We start from the raw sequence: 12,636 nt of genomic DNA, 5'->3' as shown, positions 1-12,636 counted from the left end.
ACCTACTAGTAAACCAGTGCTTTTCTAGTGCCTCTGTTATCCTTCCCTACAGCATCTTGCCCCACGCCGCATTCACCTCTTTCCAGTGGTATTCACATATGTCAGAAGTGTGTTGTTGGTTATTTTGTCACCTTTCTAGCTGTCACTTTGTTGAAATTTACATTTCTCTCTTGTCTCCTAAGTCAGAGCTCAGTCTCACTGACCTTCAGCAGATACCACTGCAATTATAGCCTTTTTCTCCTGACCTTCTTTACGCACATTTTATTGCAGACTAGCAATGTTTACCCTTTCTTTAGCAGCTGAACAAGCTGATGAGCTCCAAGTGTAAAAACAGGGGGTCTTCTCAGTGTACCTCAGTGAGTGGGGGTCTTGGAGGTAATAAGAAGAATGTAGCGTAAGGCTTTGGCCCCTCTGAAGAAAAAGCTAATTTAAAACCAGTGCTTTTCATGTTGTCAAAGAAAATCAGTAACAGGCAAGAAATAATCCTCTTATATAACAGGTCAAATAATAGTATGTCATCAAGGTGCTTTTAACTTCATTAAAATTTGTCCCTTGATAGGTGACACTTTAATTATGTGACCAGGTAATAAAATAATACATGCCTGAAAACTTATGTCCAGCCCACACATAATTAATGGTCCTAAATTAACCCTGGATGATAGGGTAGAACTTAATCTTAGATAGAAAATAATCTACTGGACATTTTTCACATGCCTGTTTTGGAGTTTTGAACTGACAGTTCAATTTGGCAAAGTAAGTGACATAGTGACATTAATCTAGCCCATAAGATAAACAATAAAGGTAACAAATGCTTTTTAATCTACACCGTAATGGTGCCATGATCCAACAAAATGTCAGGAATGTGAGGATTAGACTTTTACATTGCTTTAGCATAAGTGTTTCCCCAAGGGTCTTGGCAAGATCTTGAGCTGGGAGGTGGGTTCCCAAATGGTGTATGGAGAGAAGCCTGGGTGATGGCTGGAGAGGGCTTTGTTTCACTTCCACCAAGCCTGCTGCAGCACTGACTGGACAGCTTTCCAGCCCCATGGGAGAAAAGGTGCAAGATTTCCTCAAGGAGGTAGCAAACACCATTTTAATCTCGGGTACTTGGATGAAAGTTGGCCGGAAGAGCATGTTTCAAAGGTCTGGATTTCAGTATAAGCTTGCTGCTGATCTGTGAAAAAACAAATCTGGAGTGTTTTTTTCAAGCATTGCTATGAAACAGAGATGTAGTTTGTATAGGTTTAGGCATGAAAAGGGTGATTGATCTAAAGGCAGTGTACTTTGACTTATGTATCAAATATTTGAATATGCCTGTCTGATAGGAAAGTGATCTTAGATAACATGAATTTTTATATACTGACCTTTAGAAATAAATGATTTAAGAAATAAAACCAATCTGTGCCAGAAAATCTTAATCTGTGAACCTTAAGTCTGCTTGCCTTTAGTGCTATTTGTTGGACTAAAATCCCTGAAAAAAAGAATAAACTATGTTGGTCAGAAAACTTGGTGCAAGTCATAAACTCCAAAGGCATAGCTCCAGGATTCAACCACTGTGTCCTAAACAACACAAGTCTCATCTAATGTATAAATGTCTCCAAAGCATTTATCGCTGTAGTGTCTGGGCCGATCACATAGATTTTGGGATACAGTGGGATCTGTCCAGAAGAGATGATCAATTTCCCATGCAGCTGCTGTGCTGCCCTTTGGCTTCACCATTACATTTAAAAGAATGGAAGTAACTCTGACCACAAGCATGTGGTGTCCTGATGTGACTTTAATGCTGACATTCAGGTAGGATTATTGGGGTTTAGATTTTCTTTGCTGCAGTTCCCCAAACATTTTCCGAGAGTAGAACCTCTGGCTATGCTGCTCCATTCATGTCCTGCTGCTCCCAAACATCAATTTTGGGTATCAGCAACTCCAGCAGTAAAAATGAACTGGAAAGACAAAGGTATGCTGTTTCAAAGATGCCCACGTGTATCTATCACTTCTACCCTGGAGAATGGGAAGCTATTGGGGAGCTTTGATGGTCTACGGGGAGACAGACCAGACAGGGATGGGACTGACCTAGCCCGGCCTGGAGGTTGTTCTATTTTATGCCTGAAGGGAGTATAAAAATCCCCATGCCACCAGGAACCAGCAGAATCTGCACCTTCCACCTTCCCCAACCCCTGGTATTTCCACTAATGGCCTGTCTCTGATGCTGGGTGTAAGCAAATGCAATGTCCAAATGCTGAAAGTTATGGAAGTTACCCTCAAAATGTACTGTTCACCCCTAACTGGCAATCTGCAGGTAGAAGAAGACAAGGGTAAGTTTACATGTTAGAGTGTGCCCAAGTGCCCAAATGCCACTCTTGTGGTGGTGTTCCTTCAAAAATAAAGCAAGCAAGCAGTGACCATCAGAATGTTTCTGAAGTGCAAAGCATGTAAGAGAAATTGTTATTTATTGATAGTGCGCTGGAAACTCCCTGGGAAGCATATCTGCCAGCAGTGATATCTGCATGTCAATCTAACTCCCTTTCTCTATTCTGTAGCAAAAAAAGAGCTGCATTATTGCTCTTGCTGCTGTGATCTCCTCTCAGGCTGCTCTAATACATCTCTCCTTTTGGGATAAACCCCCTAGCATGCCATCTGTCTTAAGTTCCAGTTCCTCCTCAGCGCCCACCACTGCTTCCCACACACAGCCTGAACCAGAGGCTCCTTAGTACCCTGCCCAAGCCTGCACTGATAAACCATGGGCCGAGGGAGGTTTTGGAGGTCACTGACACTTCTGTTGGCCCAGAGGACCTAAGTGAAGCGGCTGAGATAGCAAGGGACACTGATGCAGCATGTCCACATCATCCCTGTGGGCTCAAGCTTTGCAAGTGTGTTTCCTCTTCCCTGTGCAGAGCTTGCCCGGCCAGGACAGTGTGCTCATGAACGCTGGCACGGGATGCATCAGGAGAGCATCAGGCAATGGCAGGACCTGGTGTTTACTTCCCACCATTTGCCCTCTGCTGGGCTTGAGGCTGCTGCCCAGCGGTGAGCTAATGAGACCACTCTGACCTCAGAGGACTGGCAGAAAAAGATTTCATTACAGAGAGTGGCTGTGGAGCACTGGCATGCTTGGCAGGACAAAGGAACGTGGTACTGTCTCCAGAACCATTTGGATGCCCAACAGCTGAAGCAACCAAGGTTATGGGGTAGCATCTTGTCAAAACCCTTACAGGAGGGCAGGTAGAGTAGGATTTTCTGTGTTTCCAAACAGCATCATTTAGGTGGTGGGAGGCCGACTTGGTGTCCAGCTTATTCCCTGGGCCTGAAGTTTTTTACTAGACAGCCTCTTCCAGGTGCTCTGATCCAGACACTGGTTTTGGATGCATTTTCCCAAATCAGGTTTCACACTTGGCTCTCGCCAGATATTAACTAGCAATCTGTTGTGCTCCTGCGGCCAATGGACAGTGCAGGGGAAAAGGAGTTTTTATCTGAGTCTGTGTGATGAGAGCTGGATGCTGTGGAAAAGGAGCAGCCTTCATGGAAAACATGCTCAGGGAACCTCCAATGTACAAAAGCCAGAAGGTAGCTCCCAGCGCACTGGATGCAGGTAAGGAATGGAATGGAGCGGGAAGTATGAGCCTGGGCCAGTGCGATACGACATCAGAGAACAGTGATAACTGGAAATGCTGCCCAGGTTTGGGTAGCAGGATCCTGTGGGTGAGGAGCACAATGCAAATGAAAGTGTGTTCGATCTGGTTTCCTTTCAGGCTGCAGCTCTTTGTAAAAATCTGCCTATACTGGGGCTGTTTGGCAGGGTGTCCTGCAGGGAGCCAGCACCGCATCACACACTCTGCATTGGCAGGACGTAGCCAGGCAGACAGCACAGTTACCAATTAATAGCAGACAGCAATATTTAAACTAATAATTAAGGGGATCAGCATAAAACAAAACTCTTATTAAAATTAACAACACAGTCACTAAAACTGATGCTGTTTCAAGCTATTCATTATAGCTAACAACCAAATCTAGCCAACAGCACTTGATCAGGGCTGGTGCTGTTTTTAGTTTTATGTCTTCTGGAGACAGGGCTTACCTGATTTCAATGCTCTGTGGACACATCGAAGTAACCAACTGGAGTTGACGCCAAGTGGGAAGGACTCTAGTTCATTTTGCTGCCTCCCATTATGGTTCCAAAACCACACATGCACACCACATCTTTACCAGCCATGAGGTTTGTGCCAGTGCAGTCTCTGGTGCAACGCACCACACAAATTCAGAGCGCTAACAGCTGGCAGATCTCCTGTCTACTCTGCAAGTGGAGCGTCCTGGGTGGCACGGCACTGCATGACTCCAGCCTTGGGTCCAATAGGTGGGAAATGGCCCTGAGCTATTCACTGCTGTGATCAGGTGAATGCCTTAGTGCAACTGCAAGAGACAAAGTAAAGACACAAAGAGTATTTATAGCAAGAACCCTTCCAGCACACTAAATTGCTAAGGTAGATGCCTGTTGCAAATAACTTTTGAACATTTTGACAAGGTATGAAAGTCTTTAAAGTTAATCAGCCTCCAAACTGTGCTTGCAAAGGGGCAGGCAGACAGGGCTGTATTAATGTTCCCACTGAAGGGAAGGCTGCAGTATGAATTTGCACCTCCTCTGAGAGAAGTGAATCCACACATGACAGGATCCTCCAAACGAAGCTGCCCTGAGTGATCAAATTATCACAGCATAAGAAATATTTGACCCCTAAAATAGGGGGTTCCTGCCCCTCAGCTGATGTGATACAAATCTGTGATGCATCCTCTCCTGGTCCACTGCAAATACACAGTAAAACATTTGCTTGAAATGCTTTTATACTTCACCCTGCATTTGAAATGGTCTAGAAGTGCATGCAGCATTGTTTACCATGTCTCTTAAGGGGAAAAACCTGCTCAAATGTGATTTCCAAGAGACTGAGTTGGTACAACAGCAGATGCTAAACTGGCAAAGAAAACTGCCATCAGATTTTTCCTTCAGCTTTTTATCTGTCTGCCTATATCCTTCATTAGACCTCCCACTCTCCCTCCTGTATCCCTTTGAACTCTCCACTTTTTAATCCTAACAAGGTCGCACTTTTGCTTCGTGGCTTCAGATCCAGCACTCTTCCTGCCAAACTCCAGCCAGCTAATTGTTCAACTCCTTAATGCTTTCAAGGTCGAAGGACGTGGCACCTCCCCCTGACCTCCAGGGCACTTTCAATCTCTTATGAGCTGAAGCGAGCAGCCACCTCGGTCTAAAACCTCCTCATCAGCTGCACTGCAGTAGCATCAGAAGGACCCAGGGAGGATCAAGGCCCCCTTGCGCTCCGATCTGCATAAACAGCCAGTGAGAGACAGGTCCTGTCCTCCTGAGGTTATGGGCTGAAAGGGAAAGCAGGCAGAGTGAAGGCGAGTGGGATACACGTAAGCGGAGTAATCATGATGATGCTAGTCACATTGCTTGTTAGTCTCTCTTTTTTTTTTTCCCTCCCCCCTGATATGAAAATAAAATAAGTTGGCTTGTTTCTGGGAGTGTTGTAAATTAGTATTTGCAAAAGTGATCATCTGTTTCCATCCAGCTTGGTTCTGTGCCAGTGCTGCTCCAGGCTGCGCTTCCTGAGGAGGTCCTGTGGCTCTTCAGGAATAGCACAGCACGGAAGCACCAGAAGATGAAGGAAAAACACTTGTTTGCCCACCCACCCCATCAGAGACGGCTGCAGTCTAGTAATAAGCCTGCCACCAGCAAGCTGAATGCAATGTAGCCCAATGTGTCCTGTCAGCCACCAGCTTAGGGCTGGAGAGACGGGAGGGACTGTCCCCTCGCTTACCCTCATTACAACGCAAAAGGGAGGGAACATCCCAGCTGGTTCACAGAGCGTACACCTGCCAGGGGAGAAGGAAAGTTTTGAGAACTGGAAAAATTGCCCTGAAGTAGGGTACAATATCACTTCAGACAAACCCTAAGGAGAATAATTTATTCTGCTCTTCCTTGGGCAGCGGAAGCGCACCAGCATCACAGAACTGCAAGGACAAAGGACAGCCTGTCCTGTCCCGATGCGAAAAAGTCCTACCTTAAAAGTGAGGCTTCAGAACAATGTGTGAGAGTTTGATTTGCATCCAGAGTGGAATCGTGCTTGCCAGCCATCAGGCTGATGTGATTTGAAGCAGCTGAGATATTAAATGCACTAAACCAGAATGTATAATAGCCATGCTGGCAGACCTTTAATTATTGTCGTGCTTGTGGGCACTGATATCATTCAAATTAAAAGCTTTCCCCACTACTTGCATTTTTTTAATACGTTGATGTACTCTGCACTGATGGATTGTCCTCTCTTGTCCTTCTCTCACAAAATGCTTGGCACAATTTGTTCCAGTGCAGAAATAAAAATTACTGGCACTCACCTGCTGTATTTCTGGTGCTCTTTTGTTTTGTTTTAAAGCATCGACCCCCTAACTAGAAGAAAAGTTTGGTGAGTTTGGAGGGGTAGTGTTAATTCCTCAGTCACCAATCCTTTCTCAGAAAAAGCAGGAATGCTCATTATTAATAGCAAGACTGAAGTGCTGGTGCAAGCTTCCCTAGAGCAGTGCCTTTGACAGTGCTGGCTGGTGACACGGAGAAGTTTCCTTGCTGTGTGCTGCACAGATGCCCTGATTTTCCTCTCTCAGCTGGTCCAAACAGAGGTATTTTCAGCTAGTGCAGTGCTCAGATACAGCAGCAGAAAGCTTAAGCAGCTCCTCCGAAACTGAAGCAGCTTCTCTGTTTGCACCATTGTCACTGATACCAGAATGTAGTTCCTTGTCTACTGCCGTGATAAGGCTGCTCACTTGCTCAGTGTAATTCTGGAACAAGTGGAACTGTTTTAAGCAGAATAAGCACAGTAGCAGCACAAAATACGTATCAGAAAAGTTGTCCATGCCCTCTCCTGAGATGGAGAACTGATAAACTAGGCAGATTAATATTCTCATTTATTACCCTGGATGACAGGCATGGCACATCCTATCTCCATCATACGGAGACTCATTTGTAGGACATGCAGCACTCATGTCTTCCACACAGCTTCCAAATTACAGTCCCTGATTTGACACAGCTGGTGCAAAATTTCTTTCAACTCTTGCTACATTCTGCGGTTCTGCTTGCTGTACTTGTTACGCAGCTCGTTTTACCTGTGGGGCAGTGATGGAGCACAGTTAGAAAGGGGCTGAGGCTCAAACCAGGACAGTGCTTACCCCTACCTCATCTCTCCCTAGCTCTGAGCCTCGGCCTCTCTGCAGACCCCAGAGCAATGCTACTGCTTCACAGGGAAGGTCACGCCTTGTAGCCTGCTTTGGCCATTGGAGACTTGGTCTAATTGCCTGCATGCAGAACCAGGAGGCAGAAAACTCCTGTGTTTATAAACTTGACTGCAGCACTAAATCTTTCACTAGCTTTGAGCAATTCACCTTTCTGCCTTAGTTTCCCCATGTGTAAAAGTGAGATAACGTTTACTTTCCTCCCAGGGATATTGCAAGGATTAATTAGTTAACTGAATTTGCTTGAAAGGTGAAAAGCGTTTTACACATGTTAAGTATTGTTGTTTCTCTAGGACAAAACCCCCTCCCTCCGCTTTATACAAGTGATTTTAAAAGCTTAAAACCAGAGAAAAGAAAAGCTGAGGATACTGTCTAACTCAAAACCAGCAGGATGTGGGAATGCTGATGAAGGGAGATCATCCTAATATGGAAAGGGCTGCAAACATGAAACCTTTCAGACCTTTGGAAGCCAGATGAGGTGAAAATGAGCAGCATTTTAGTGGACAAGTGGACAAGATCTCTTCCTTGGCTCTTGGCTCAAGCCCAATGGAGTCAGCAGCCAGCTGTCCTGACTGTCTGGTGGCCTCTGAATCCAGTCAATCTGGCAGCAGGCATGGCATGGGCCTTACTGGAAAAGATACTATCCCAGTTGGGCTTCCAGAAGAGCGAACAAGTTCACACTGCAAGTTCACCATGGCAAGGTGAGGAAATCTGCACTTTCCCTGCCCAGGCTAGGTCCAGCCTTTGGAATTAAATGCTGGATCACACAGCTATTCCTCCTGCTTCTCACCAGCATTAAATTAAATGAATTCAAAAGTAAAAGTCCAGGACACAAAAGGAGCTACTGTCACTGAGAAGACAAGAATCTGCCTAGGAGTTTAGGATGAACAGCAGCACTAGCTCACAAAAAGAAAAAAGGAAGGAAGTAAATGAAAAGCAACAGCTCTCCTAAGGTGCCATTTAAAGTGGTAAACAGGACGAACCCAATTACACTAGTTACCCTTGGAAGTGCTGTTCTGCAGCTTCTCAAGACGCTATAGCTTAGGCATAAAGGCAGCATTAACAGGGTGTCCACAGTGACAACAGCCAGTCTCTTCTGCATGTATTAAAGTCCCTGGGAGGCATCATTACCCTCAGGTTCGCCTCCTCACCAGAGTGTGGTCTTTCCAGATGTGCTGAAGGAGTACCCCATGTGTATACTTTCTATCACACAGCAGGAAAGGTCAGGCATAATTAGGCTGAGCTGCCTACCTATTTTGCCTACAGTAAAATGGGGGGGAGTTTACGCAAGCTGTTTTCTTACCAGACCTGTCAGTCAAGAAGAGATTTAAAGTTTATCAGCGAGATGCTGAAGAGTACTTGCTCACTGACACAACTGGGTCCAAAAGATGATGTCTGCTTATAGCCTGAGTGATGTGAGAGCTAGCAAAGGCGAGGCTATATAATCAACAACTGGCAAAAGAGGAGGTGTGGGTGTTGCAGTACCGTTCTGTAAATGGCACGGCCCCTTGCATAGCTGTCACTCAGCTTGCTCGTGTCTGCCCCATCTCCCTTCTCTCCTTTCCTGTATTTGTACCCAATGTGCCGAGATGTATTTGCACCTAAATTGATACACACATTTTGGCTGTAAATGCACTTAGTGGTCCTGTATCTTCTCATTCTTATACCAGTATAAGACAGGAGTAATCCTAAAGGAAATTCATAAGGGCAAAACCAGTGAAAAACAAGTGGAATCGAAAGGAGGTCCAATTTATAGAGGCTAAAAGCTGATTTTCTTTTGAATGGAGGCTAACCTAATCAAAACTAAGAAGCTTCCAGATTTCAGGACTTCTACAAAAGAAATTTTTTAGACATAAAGAACTGATCATTCCTGGCTGTCACAGGCAGTGCAGACGATGAAAGCAATGGATGTATCGATTGGCTCCAGCTGAGGATATGGCCAGGTGGAATTAACATTGTTCTAAAGAGCAGCACTGCATGAGTTTACAAGCAGAGAAAATTCCACTTGACAGGTCTTGGTGTAACCTTCCAAGGTAAGTGTGGGCCTGAGATACGTTCTGTATTCACAGATAAGAAAGGCAGACTGTGAGGCATCTGCACAACGTTCTCTCCAGTCCGGATTAGCCTAACAAATGTGTTTGTGGACTCCTGTTTCACTGGTATTAGCGAACAGTTCTTACTATTGCTTAGCATGAGAGAAGGGGGAGAAGTTAAGAAAAAACCCCAAAACATAGTATTAAGACACTGCTGGAGCCTGAGGTCAGTATTGCCTGCTGTTCAGGGTTGCTGCTTCTGTTTGAAGGACCCTTTGCCTCTCTTCCTTTATCACATTTTCAATTAGCTTTCCATACACATCTGCTCCTGACCTTAAAATAATCTCCCCTCCACCCCCAAAGGAAAATGATTTTGTAAAGAAATTGCTTCCAGAATCACAGTTCTTTCCTCAACCTTCAGTGGCTTTGGTAGGCAGTCTCGTACATTCCAGCTTACTCCAGAAAGAATCTGTGCCTTGCTGAGCATCACATTTTGTGGCCAAGATTTTGAAGAAAGCAAATGGGACCAAAACTTCAAGCACCAAGCCCATATTTAGGTATGTGTGTTGAGCGCCCTTTTTTTTCAGCAGTGCATAGCGTGTTGTAGCTCTAGCTGACTTCTTTTCCTTCTGCTACTCTTTTTCACACAAAGTCCCAACATGACCATGGTGTTTTGATACAATGGCAGGAGTATTTACTGCCTGGTAGACTCAGATCTGTATTTCTGAATCCTGTGATGGTACTTTCTGGAAAGGCTGAAGGGTAGAAAAGTGAATATCCCTGGATCTCATGGCCATTTAGCACAAACAGAAAGCCACAGCTGAACCAGAATATTTCCATGGCATTGAAAAATTTGCTTTGCTCCCTCCAGAGACATTTTCATTCACTCCTATTTTTGGCCTATGTGCTAATTACATTCACTGAAATTCTCAAAAATGGGCTGTACAGGGGACTCACGTAACGCAAAGGGCTCTTGCTTGTGTAGAGGAGTATTTCACCAAGTAACAGTTGGGTCTTGGTTAGTCCTAGTGTAGATAGTTGAGGGTTTAGTCTTGTTTACTGGATTTTTGTCACTTCGGTTTGTTCAGCACCTACTCTGGTGCCTGGGTGTCCTTGGTGGCCGCTGGGGAACACCTTCTGCCCCTGCAGTGTCCCACCAAGAAAGCCAGAGCTGCTGGAGGCAGCAAGGAACATGCAGCCAAGAGGGAGCTCCTCAATATGGGCACAGAGGGAGACAACTCAGAAAGAAAGGCTGGGAAGATGGAAAATATGGATTTAGGTTATCTAAAGGAAAGAGGTACCACAAAACACTGACAGCAGAAGACACACTGGGCTACAGAAATTCATCCCTGCCATAACTTTTATTTCAGTTGGTTACCCAAGAGCTGGATTTGGTGTGCCTGGCAGAAATTGTTTGGCTTAGCCAGTAATGTTAATTGGGAAAAGTGAGCAGTATTACTTTAATTGCACAAAAGAGAGGGAGGACAGATCCCATTTCAAATTTCAGAGTAAAGCTTTTTTTAAGGGGGGGATAAATATTAATACCAAGGCTGTGCTGATGAGCTTTAGGGGGGTTGCTAAGCAACACAGCCCTTTGTCTATAGCCCAGGCAATGCCTGGGAAGGGACCGTGTAGGAATAACATTCATATGGCTTCTATAGAAATGTATTTTTGTAGCTTTTCAAAAATAAACAGAAACCCAAATCTGTCTCCTTGACTTTTTTCTTTTTTTCACATGAAAGACTATCTGCTGAAAATGTAGTTAGAGCTGCAATCTGCGAGCACCTATTTTGAAGATATTGTGAGCCTGATAGCAAAGTCGGGGCAACATGCACGTGTTTTTAACACATCAATATTCACTTAATGTATCTCTAAAGAGCGTAGTTTATTTTAAACTCTCCAATTCAGATCTGTGTACTAATTTGCTGTTTATGGCACCAATCATTACATTTTCGTCCATTATATTTTGTTTTTTCCAGGTCACCTTTAGGAATTTCATAAATACATCCCAGTCTAGCATATAAATGAAATAGCTAATAACATGCCATTACATAACTGGTAGAATAAATCCACACATTCCAGATATTAAAATCATGTATGTGTTGGTCTAAGCCTTGTAGTAAAATTCAGCTTTACAATCGTTCAAATTCAATATGTTCATTTTTATTTAAATCTTAGAGCCTAGGAGTACAGGGCAAAGGAACAGCTTTTGATTTGAGACTCACAGAGAGAAAATTATATTTTATTAAGTTAGTGAAAATGCTGACTGCAGAGAAATTTTAAATAATTTATTTTTGAAAAAATGAAAGTACTCTTGTGTTCTGATATGACAGAAAAGCTAAAGCTTTGCTGTTTATATAAGGGAGCAGAGGTGAAAAGTGGTAAACTCAGTGAACTGCTAACAGTCGGTGCCTTTCTTCTATCATTTGTCCTGGAATTGCCTCCTCAAAGTGCATACAAAACACATTTTAAACTACTAAAGCCATACTATTGCAGAAAAATAGAAGGTGGACCAGAAAAACCCACTGTGCTGGCAGACAGGCTGTGGATTTGATATTTACTCCATATAGTACATGTCATCCCGAGATCCTCTACACATGCACAGAGGGTCTGGAGCAAGATGTTCCTACCCAGAGCAATCAGCTTGGGAAAACAATGCTGCTCTACTTTTACCTGCACTTTGTGAAGAAATGATGACCTTGAAAGAAAGGGAGCTCATGCCATTAGTTACAATTGCCTGTCCCAAGGAGCCAGCAGGGGAGCTTACCAAAAGCCCAACTGGAGCCAGTGACAGATCCCAGCTTCTTCCCTTACATCCTGGGTCCCCAAGCTCCCAGGCATCCATGCTGCCTTGAAGGAGACAGGGACCAAAGAGACAACCGGGAGCTGTTACTTTGCTGGCCATTGAGTGCTCCAGCTCCTTCCTTATCTACAGGTCAAGTTCTGGTCTATATCACAGCTGTACACTTGCCCCTAAGGATTCTCCTGTGGTGTAGGCAAAGCAAGCAGCTCCTCCAGGCTTATTAGGGTGGCATGCAAAGAATACTCCTCCTTTCCAAAACCACAGAGGCTTGTAAGATCCTGGTGCATTTACAAGTGAAAGATGACAGCAACAGAGCAAGAGGTGAAAACCTCAAAAAAAAAAAAGGTAAAGAGAAGTTGTTACTTCTTAGTTACTAAAACACACAGTGAAATACTGGAAAAGAAACCATTTCTCTGTTGATGTGGAATCTACATGAGATCCAAAGGCAACCATAAGGAGGTTCTTCAGAGGATCATTGCCCATGTTGTCAGCACAACAGCTAATTTCACTAAACTC

The 12,636-nt window shown here is 44.3% G+C and overlaps 1 long non-coding RNA gene across 2 annotated transcripts in view; it reads right to left on the bottom strand.

Annotated features, from left to right (window-relative positions):
* Positions 1–796: 796 nt before the first annotated feature.
* LOC130144586 (uncharacterized) overlaps positions 797–12,636 on the bottom strand; it is a 29,873-nt gene continuing 18,033 nt past the window's right edge. For both annotated transcript variants that reach the window (XR_008820173.1, XR_008820172.1), the window contains exons 3-4: positions 4,073–4,404; positions 797–1,174 (exon numbers count right to left, since the gene is read on the bottom strand). This is a non-coding gene — a long non-coding RNA (uncharacterized LOC130144586). The remainder of the gene's footprint in view (positions 1,175–4,072; positions 4,405–12,636) is intronic.

This window comes from Falco biarmicus, chromosome 2, assembly GCF_023638135.1.
Source record: "Falco biarmicus isolate bFalBia1 chromosome 2, bFalBia1.pri, whole genome shotgun sequence".
Classification (NCBI taxonomy): domain Eukaryota; kingdom Metazoa; phylum Chordata; class Aves; order Falconiformes; family Falconidae; genus Falco; species Falco biarmicus.
Note: the sequence above shows the minus strand (reverse complement) of the source record. Positions and strands in the feature narration are given on the sequence as shown.